This window comes from Cyprinus carpio, chromosome A1 (genome assembly GCF_018340385.1).
Source record: "Cyprinus carpio isolate SPL01 chromosome A1, ASM1834038v1, whole genome shotgun sequence".
Classification (NCBI taxonomy): domain Eukaryota; kingdom Metazoa; phylum Chordata; class Actinopteri; order Cypriniformes; family Cyprinidae; genus Cyprinus; species Cyprinus carpio.
Window position 1 is genome coordinate 1,502,524 of NC_056572.1, and position 9,992 is coordinate 1,512,515.

Below are 9,992 nucleotides of genomic sequence, written 5' to 3' on the forward strand. Positions count from 1 at the left end.
GTTTTCTTATACTTAAAGCACCAAAATTTTTTGTTTGTTTTTAAAATTAATTGTTGAAGACAGAAAATATTCCAAACAATTTATATGGTGCTTGCACTAGTACTCAATTTTCAGTCCTTGAGTTTCAGAGATTTTCTAATGAGCAAACAAATTTGTTGCAATTTGCTGCGAATGATAAAACTCAATTAAGGGATTCGGTGTGTGATTCTAAAGGACAGCAGTGTATAACAGTCGAGAATAGAAAGTGAATACTAAAAGGTATTTCAAAGGCATGAGATAGAAGTAAAACCATTGCAGAAACTGAAAAAAGGTACCAAACAATTTCCAAGTGTTTGGAAACCCCACTGAGCCCTGTTGATGCAACTGTCAGGAAATGTAAGTTACATGAAACAAAACAAACGCTGCCTAGAAAAGGTCAACCTTCAAAACTTTTTGCGATCAAAGAAAGAAACATGTGAGAGACACAGCCACAGATGATCACTTTGAAGGAGCTACAGGGTTCAGTATCAGAGTTCAGACTGATGTTGCACGAGTAAACCACATGAATCTGTCTACATAACACAGAGATCGGTGTGACACTAAATGACCTGGTGTTTGTCAAAAAGCTTAATAATGACCTAATTGCAAAATGAGAAAGATTTGATAATCAGTGAGTGCATTTTAAAGCTTCTATATTTTTCTGGCACAAATCTATGTGTAAAGCATAGTGGCCTAGTGGTTAGAGAGTTTGACTCCTAACCCTAAGGTTGTGGATTTGAGTCTCAGGACAGCAATACCATGACTGAGCAAGGCACCGAATTCCCAACTGCTCCCTGGGTGCCGCAGCATAAATGGCTGTTCACGGTGTGTGTGTTTTCACTGCTTTGTGTGTGCACTTTGGATGGGTTAAATGCAGAGCACGAATTCTAAGCATGGGTCACCATAATTAGCTGTATGTCACTTCACTTCAGTCTTCAGAGCTGCTTTTCATCATCAGGGACTGTGTTTTATTAAAACTTTTTTTCTTTTTCTTTTTATCTGCTTCAGTCTTATACAAACTTGGGTGTAAATCTATCACCTGGATTGAGGCTCATTCACTAATAATTGTAGAAGTTGAGTAGTTATACTCGATTACTTGCTACTCAAAAGTTATATATTTGATATTTTAACTGTTTTTTGTGAATATACACTGAACAAAATTATAAATGCAACACTTTTGTTTTTGCCCGCATTTTTCATGAGCTGAACTCAAAGATCTAAGACTTTTTCCATGTACACAAAAGGCCTATTTCTCTCAAATATTGTTCACAAATCTGTCTAAATCTGTGTTAGTGAGCACTTCTCCTTTGCTGAGATAATCCATCCACCTCACAGGTGTGGCATATCAAGATGCTGATTAGACAGCATGATTATTGCACAGGTGTGCCTTAGGCTAGACACAATAAAAGGCCACTCTAAAATGTGCAGTTTTATATTTATGATTAATATAAAAGTATTTTCTGTCACTTTTGAACAATGTGATGCCTTCTTGCAGAATAAAAGTATTAATTTCTTCAATAAGAAAACATCTCTCTGAACCTAAACATTTGAATAATCGTGTACATGTATAGAAAAAGTTATCATGTTAAAAAATTCATAGCATGACTCACAACAAGTGCACAAGTACATTTGTTTTCGCCCTTGTTCTAACCTGGATTAATAATGATATTCCAGTGAGGAAGAATATCCCTGCAGTTAGTAATTTGTAAGATAATTTGTTCCAAGTTAAAATAACTACTTTTGACTTTTAAGTGCTAATCTTGAGTGCTCTGATACAAAAATGAGAACAATATTTTGATGTTTTTGTTAAGTAAGACTTAAGAATCTGAATACTTTTGCATGATGTAACTTTGATGTTTTCCTGCATTTAGACTTATTCTATGTTCTGAATGTTACACATGCAGTGATGCATACTGTACATACTGACGCACACACACACACACACACACAGAGAGAGAGAGAGAGAGAGAGAGAGAGAGAGCTGCAGGGCACAGTGAGAAAGTTGAAGGATTAGAAAGAAAGGGTGTTTGAGGGAGTTACTTTCACTAGATTCACCCTGTGGGCAGATGAATTGTGCTGCACAGCTCCTCAAACACGTTTGCTGTGTGTTTGTGTCATTGTGTTAGTGTGTGTGGGGGAGCTGAGTAAGGCCTCTGTGCCTGAACTTTGTGAACGTCAATAATTCTTTGATTTAACTATCAATAGCAGCAGGACTTGTTCAGTATAAATAGACACGGACAGCTCTATTATATATAAAAAAGACAGTTTACAAGAACCCCTCAGTCGTCTTAGCTAATCATATAGATTTACCAAGATATTACAAGCTTAATTTTGTCGTTTGTTATGTTATTCAATGATGATGGCTTGTATATGGAAGACAGGTGCTAGTTGTCACTTTTTACTGCAAAATTAGGTTTATTTTTAAAGTCAGTTTTCATACAGTCACATGCCGTTTCAAAGTTACTGAATTGCTGCACAAAAAAAAAAAAAACCTACATTGAAAAAATTTTGATATTCAGTGGTCCAATAATAGGGTATGCTAAATTCAAACAATTATGAATAATAAATCAATTCACAAAACAGCTAAATGTAAAAGAAAAGAGAGTGACATGTTAAACCATTTTTGTCCTATACAAATATTGTATTAAATACATTTTATGAATTCATATAATTTAAAATACATGTGACAACTTGCTCCAATAAACTGACATTTTTTAATGCAATTTTAAAAACCTTAATAGAAAAAAAAAACATGTCTGATTGAACTTTTGACTCAAAACCTTGCAGTTACTTGGACACTTACACTTGTGACAACTAGCCCCATGGTCACTTGTTAAGAAATAAAGATCTCCTCTGTAAAAAATATCACATTAAATTTATAGTAAAAAAAAAAACTTGAAGCTCTAGAAATGCACTGTAAAAATATACAGTTCCAAACTACCTGAACTGCCAAACTCTGCTTTTATCATATAATCACCCTAATAATACAGGTGGTACATAAAAAGTACGATACTAAATTGTGATGATTATAAATAGGTTATTGTAAATGCATAAAACATAGCAAAAACTCATATATGGATGGTGCACAGGGTCATACACACAAAGACAAAATACCATCAGGGTAACACATGACACTAAAATAATGCAACAAACATTAACAGAAAATGTAACACAAAAATCCCTAATGTAAAATACTGATAACAAAAAGAACCAAAAACCAAACTATTTAAATTAAAACATAATCATGTGATATAATCTCATAGGAATGTCCTTTTATGGTTTTTCACCTTAAATATATGGCAAATATTAATTTAGTCAAAAACCATACATTTGATAGTGCAATTTTAAGGTATTTTACAGTTAACCAATTAACAATTTTGCGCTGTAGCATTTTTTTGATATATATGTTCGCAGTGCGTGTTTGTTACATATAATGGGTCCACAGTTATAAATCTCTCATGTATTGCTTCACACAGCATTTCAACATTAGCATGCAGCTGGCCATTACAAATGTAGCCTTGTTCAGATTTGACTGTTTTGGAGCACTGATAAAACAGAATTAGGACACCACAGATAGATAGCCTTGGCCTAAATATTTTTGTTACATACTATTTTCAAAATAACCTAAGGACTGTATTTTGTTTTTCATAAAGTGTAAGTTTAGGGAACCTGGGTTTTAAAATAGCATTAATATCATTTCATGGAGCATATTAAGCATTGACTGTTATAAACAGAAGACTGGAGTGTAACACATTTTTCTTCTAGCTATACAGTATGTGACAGCTTTGAAACAACCCTGTCTCTGCATTCAGTACTGTACTGTATATCTGTCATGTTCTCAACCTCGTGTCTGAAGACTGCAGCATTGACTAATACTGACAGAACAAAACTATGGCTTATTTACACTTGCTTTTAAAAAAAGAGCTTTATTAAAATGTCAATGTTCACATAAAAAACACTGACCTGCAGTGCAGAGACGTAATAAATTACATGCTGTGTCTCCCACCAAAGGTCATTCAGTCATTCACAACACAGTAAACAGTACGTTTAGAGGCCTGTAATCATGAGGCTGCACTTCTGAGTCTCGGTCACTATGTAAGTGGCATTTAAAAGGCTGTTAGTGTGTTAGAGGAGTTGCAAGGGGCATGTGACTCATCGGTAACACGCTGCTAATGAACAAAGTGCTCCATGGCCAGATAAAAGCACTCTGATTGTGAGAGAGCAGTGAGCTGAGCTGCACTGCTTTAACAGCAGGGGGTGGGCGAGATGAAACTGAGACTCAAAGACAGAGAAATACAGACACTCTCTCTAATGGAGCACAGGAGAGTCGTTTGGGACACTGTGAATACTATATATATATATATTTTCAAATCAAAATAAATTTGAGATTTTCTTTGTTTTTTTGTCAACAGCTGATATAGAAGTATGCCAGGACCCCATCAAGGATAATTTTTCTGTTCCTAACATATATATACATATATATATATAATAAAATTATAATAAAATATATGTTATATCATATGTACGTATTTGAATAGAACATTGGTGAATCAACGTATAAAAAGTAGCAAAAAGGTTTGTTTTTATATTTATTTATATTAAATATCAACAAAGCAGCATGTAAAAAGTGGTTTTTGAACAATTTTTGATAAAACTGTGTTTCGATAAAAGGTAAATATAAGCCGATCAGGTCGTCGATGGTTGCTGATGTCGCCGGTAGTTTCCAAACTCTTGATTTCTCCATGCCCTTTGTTTTTCCTATAGTTCTAATTGACTTCCTCTTTTCTTTTAGCATCCAAATTGCTTGCTTTTCTTTCAGAGTCGGCTTCCTCGTCTTCATCCTGGTTTGTGTGTGTCATCATCGAATGCAAGACTTATAATGCAGAAGCAATGGATATAACTGATAAAAACACATTCCCTGCTTTTAATATCTGAAGAATTAATGCAACAGGACACAGCTGAACACTTAGAAAGACCTGTGAGGTAACTGTTCCAATACTTATGCTCACATCAGATAGGGACATGAAACTCTAAAAGTGCTGATCTTCTTAGCTGGTAAAACATCTTTGTGTTTAATCACCCAGTAATAAAATGTGACATTCTGTAGTTTTGTCTCATATTCATCTTTTAATGATATACAGATTTCTTGACTCCACAGCAAATAGAACAATTTTGTATATATATATATATATATATATATATATATATATATATATATATATATATATATATATATATATATATATATATATATATATATATATATACCCTACTCACCTGTATTTTGAACAAAAACATAAATGTAACAACCCTAACATCACAGCCGTTCAAATGCTTTCTGAATAGCAGCATAACACCATAATCAAAGAGCTTTATGATGATAAAGAGCTGATTCATGAGGGCTTTTCTTGCTAGTAAAACTAAAGCTGCTGTGTGGCTTGGATAAGCATAGCCTTACCAAAGCTCTGCACACTAGGATGAATTATTGAGTGATAGCCTCTTCCCTTTACTTCCAGTTGACTTGACTGAGACGCGTGTGAGTGAATGTGCACACAAGTTTGCATGAGCATGTGCTCTCTTCCTCATATACTCTTGCTGGCCATAAACAGATATACGCATAAACACACTGCTTTATGTTTCATATCTAACACGAATAGGAATGAATGACATCTGTATGTGACTGTGCATCTGTTTTTGTGCTTGTGTGAGTTGGACTGTAAACCCTTTACACTAAACACACAAGAGGCTGCAGCAGATGAACCATCCAGTTTTTGGAACACACAAAGCTTTATACTTTGTGTGTGCCAAAAGCTAATATTCTTCTAATTTTTCTAATTTTTTCAGAAATGACTTCAGTGATGAGTACACTGCTTTTAGAATGAGTGTTCGCATTGATTTATCTGTAAATCATCCTTGATAAAGCCTACTGAGAGATCCATTAGACACTTAAAAGCTCTCTATCCCTCCAATGTGCCTTTATGTGCTTGTGGAAGACAACAAACATTCTTCAGCTCTGCTTTATACGCCTGTTAGGAAAAAAAGAGAAAGAAGTAGCAGCATAAACACAAAAGACAGTGGGAGTACAAGGAGCACCTGGTGAACAGGTGACATTAAAAAGTTTTCATTTGCACTATTTGAGGATGGCCCTACACAAACTCAAATACATAGATCAGTGCAGGATTTTGTGCTCTGCGAGTTAAAATGAGGTGATATCCTTGAAAGACTGGCAGTGACAAGATAAAAACCAAGCCAGTCAGTCAAGCTTAGGAAATGATTCTGCATGCCTGATCAAAACAGGGAAGAGAGAGGATTTTATTATGTTGTTTGGAGAGAAAGAGAGACAGAACAAATGTAATGCCTCACTGCTTATACAACTGACTGTCCTTATAGATCCCTAAAACTCCCTAAAAATGGCTTCTTATCATGTGCCACTCCTTGAAAATATCACAGATAAAATGGGGATTAAAGAAAGGACAGTTCTTACACAGCAAATAAATGCTCCACTTTTTAAACCTCTCTCCATTTGATGGAGAAATATTTATTATTCAAAAATAGATTCAGCTTCTTGATTGTCTACCTCCATTGGAATAGTCCCAATGGATACTGTAGCTGTAAACTTTTATAAACCATTTCTATTTTGAGAACAAAGAGGGATACATCTGTGTGCTTCTGTGTGGTGACAGTGAAGCCGATTATTAGTGGACTAAACAGGATGTGAAAGCATCTGAACTCACAAATCGAGCAACAATTCTGCTTTTCAGGCCCATAACTATCATATTTAAAACCTGTGTGATAGTTTTGAACACCATAGTAAGCAACACTTAATGCATAATACAACTCTGAGGTATGATGTACACACACACAGAGACATTTACTTGCTATAATTGCTATCTATATGGGAACATTCCACAGACCTTTATTGTTTTTATCTACAGCTAAATACCCAAATAAGCAAAAAAGGAAACTTTCTGATATATTACACACACACACACACACACACACACACACACACACACACACATATATATATATATATATATATATATATATTTATATATATATACACCATTTTTACAAATAAGGATTTCCCCAGAAAAGTGGTTTTGTCAAATTCAACTCATATTTGTCTTTAAAAATGCTTAAGTTTCATACTCGTTTGTTTTTGTATCTTTGTAGGCACTTCCATCCCTTTCCCCTCTCAGAAGCCTTTTTGCATTTTTACATATTAAAATAGGTTTATTAACCAGTTCTCCTCATAGGGACCATCAAATATATAGCTGAGGTCCCCATAATATAGATGAGCTCAGGTTTTACTGTTCTAGTGGGAGCCACAATATAGGTTTAACCTGTTCATGCACACACACACACACACACACACACAAATACACGCACACACATTTCCATGTTTTATGGGGACATACTATAAAATTAATGGTTTTTATACTGTAGAAACTGAATTTTCTCTCCCCTTTTTCTAAACCTACCCCTCACACAAAACTTTCTGCTATTTTAGATTTTCAAAAAACTTAATTCTGTATGATTAATAAGCTGTTTTCCTCATGGGGACCAAAAATATGTCTCCACAAGGTCAAAATGACTAGTATTACTGTCCTTGTGGGGACATTTGGTCTCCATAATGTAGGGAATATCACGTACACACACACACACACACACACACACACACTAAATGAGGACATACTGCAGATTTGAACATATTCAGCATTCTTAGAATAAAAAGGTACTTTATTTATGAATCATTTAACTTTTAAGGGCATCCCCAGAATTCCCCTAAGCAAAGTTTGTCAGATTTAGCTAATTTCTGAGAACAATATTGTCTCTGAAGCAGCTAACTAACATAGAGTTCCTTGGACAGACACATACTACAAATAGGTCAGTCCACTATAAACCAACCTGACAGCAGCAGAATCTATGTTTGAGTTATGATGGTACCGTGTTGCTGTAGGAAGCACTATGATTGGGTCTCTAGTGTTTAATGTCATACTATGATGACTAGCCTTGAGTTTGGCGTTAATAAGAATCCCAGGTCTCTCACTATGAGATGACACAATTTAATCATCTCGACCGAGGACTATGAAAAAAAATCCAGCAGAAGCACAATAGGTAGTCATATAGAAAACCATCCTATAGGGACTCTCATACACAGTCTAGGTGTTTTGCTTATCCATGTCCTGTTCTGCTATGTCTCTTCACAGTCATGTGTCGTGTTGATTTTTAGTGGCCGCTGTCCTTGGTGCTGAACAAAGGCCTTTAACAAAGTGACTCAAGTGTTTGCTCCACTACAAAGCAAACAAGTCAGTCTCTCCTGAAAACATCGTCTTCAGACACACTAGAACCACAATTTAAAACTTCAGGTTCAATGTCAGGGTTAAAACAAGTTCAGGATAAACCCTAGAGCTCAGCTAACTGAATGTAAAATGCTATTGGTGCTGAACGCTGCATACAACAAGCTTAATCAAAGAATTTGGATCAGGTGTGAAAGCTGGTAAAATGACTAAAATTTTTACAGTAAAAAAAATACTTGTAAGTTATATTGTTATTTGGTTGGAATTCTATAATTATATGTATTTTACATTAAAATACTGTTGAGACATTTTTGGAAGTAAAAAAATAAGTAATCTTATAATTCACAGTGAAAAAACGTAACCTGAATTTCCCTTAAGTTATCTAATAAATCTAGCATTTTGTACAGTGATTACTGACTGTTTGATAAATTGATTTGTACCTTTTTTGATAAAAGAATCTGCTAAATGCTTAAAGGTAATGTAAATGTAAATTTAAGTGTGTGCATAAATATGATGATGTTTTGTATTTGTGTGTTTGACACTGTGGACCTATTATAAGTATTTATCTATAAACTACTTGGAATACACTTTGATGATTCTTCATGTAGCCTTCTCTTTATCACTTGTGTTATTATAGTGGTTGTCAGATTACAGTGGTACAAAAAAAAAAAAAAAAAACATTTTTGTTGCAGCGTGGGCTTTTTTTGTAAATGATAGTTTTAAACTGTACATTTACAGGTGGTTCTATAAACATGTTTATATTTTCACTATAATTATTCTGGCAACCACAACTGAAGGTTTTTTTTTTTTTTTTTTTTTTTTTTTTTTTTTACAGTGTGAGCTTTGGATTTACATTTAGGCATTTGGCAGATGCTTTTATCCAAAGCAACTTATATGACCTTGGCATTGCTAGCACCGTGTCCTACTGTTAGAGTTACAAGAAAACTCTCAAAAAAGATCATAAACTACAGGAACCTCAGTTCCTGCTGCCTCAGCCCAGTTACACCAGCGGGTGTATTTGTTAGAACACAAACAATACACTCTGGAGAAGGAGGCTTTTCTATTGGATTACAGACTGCTGTTGCCGTGACAAAAGCTTCAGATTCCATATATAGTGACAAGGAGGCTATAGCCTGGACCATGGAGAGCAAGGCACACCACAACAAAGAGCTAAAAAAAAACTATAATAACAAGAGTAACAATAATATGACAACAGCACAATGTTGACCGACTAATCCGGGAAGGACAGAAATGTGGTATTTTGAGGTAAGCCTGACCTCAGAATTTAAGCACTGCAAAATAAGAGAACAATATCAAAACTACTGTCCTCTAAGAGAGAGGAAGATAAATGTGTGCAATTTATTGAAAGATAAAGCCACACATATCCAGTGTGGTAAAACAAAAACAAACTAACAAAAAAAAAACAGGAAAAACTGACAAATGGAGAGGAATACAAATGCAAAAACATGCAAATGCACAAACAAATGATAATTTTGGATATGGTGGCACATCCACAGTAATCAGTATAATGAATCAGATGAACACACAGAAGGGAAGAGGGTAAGAGAGAAAGAGGTTTTGAGGAGCACTCTTACGCAAAGTTGAACTTAACTTGAGAAAATGAATTTGACGTTCATCTACTTGAATAAACATGCACAAACAGAAAACTCT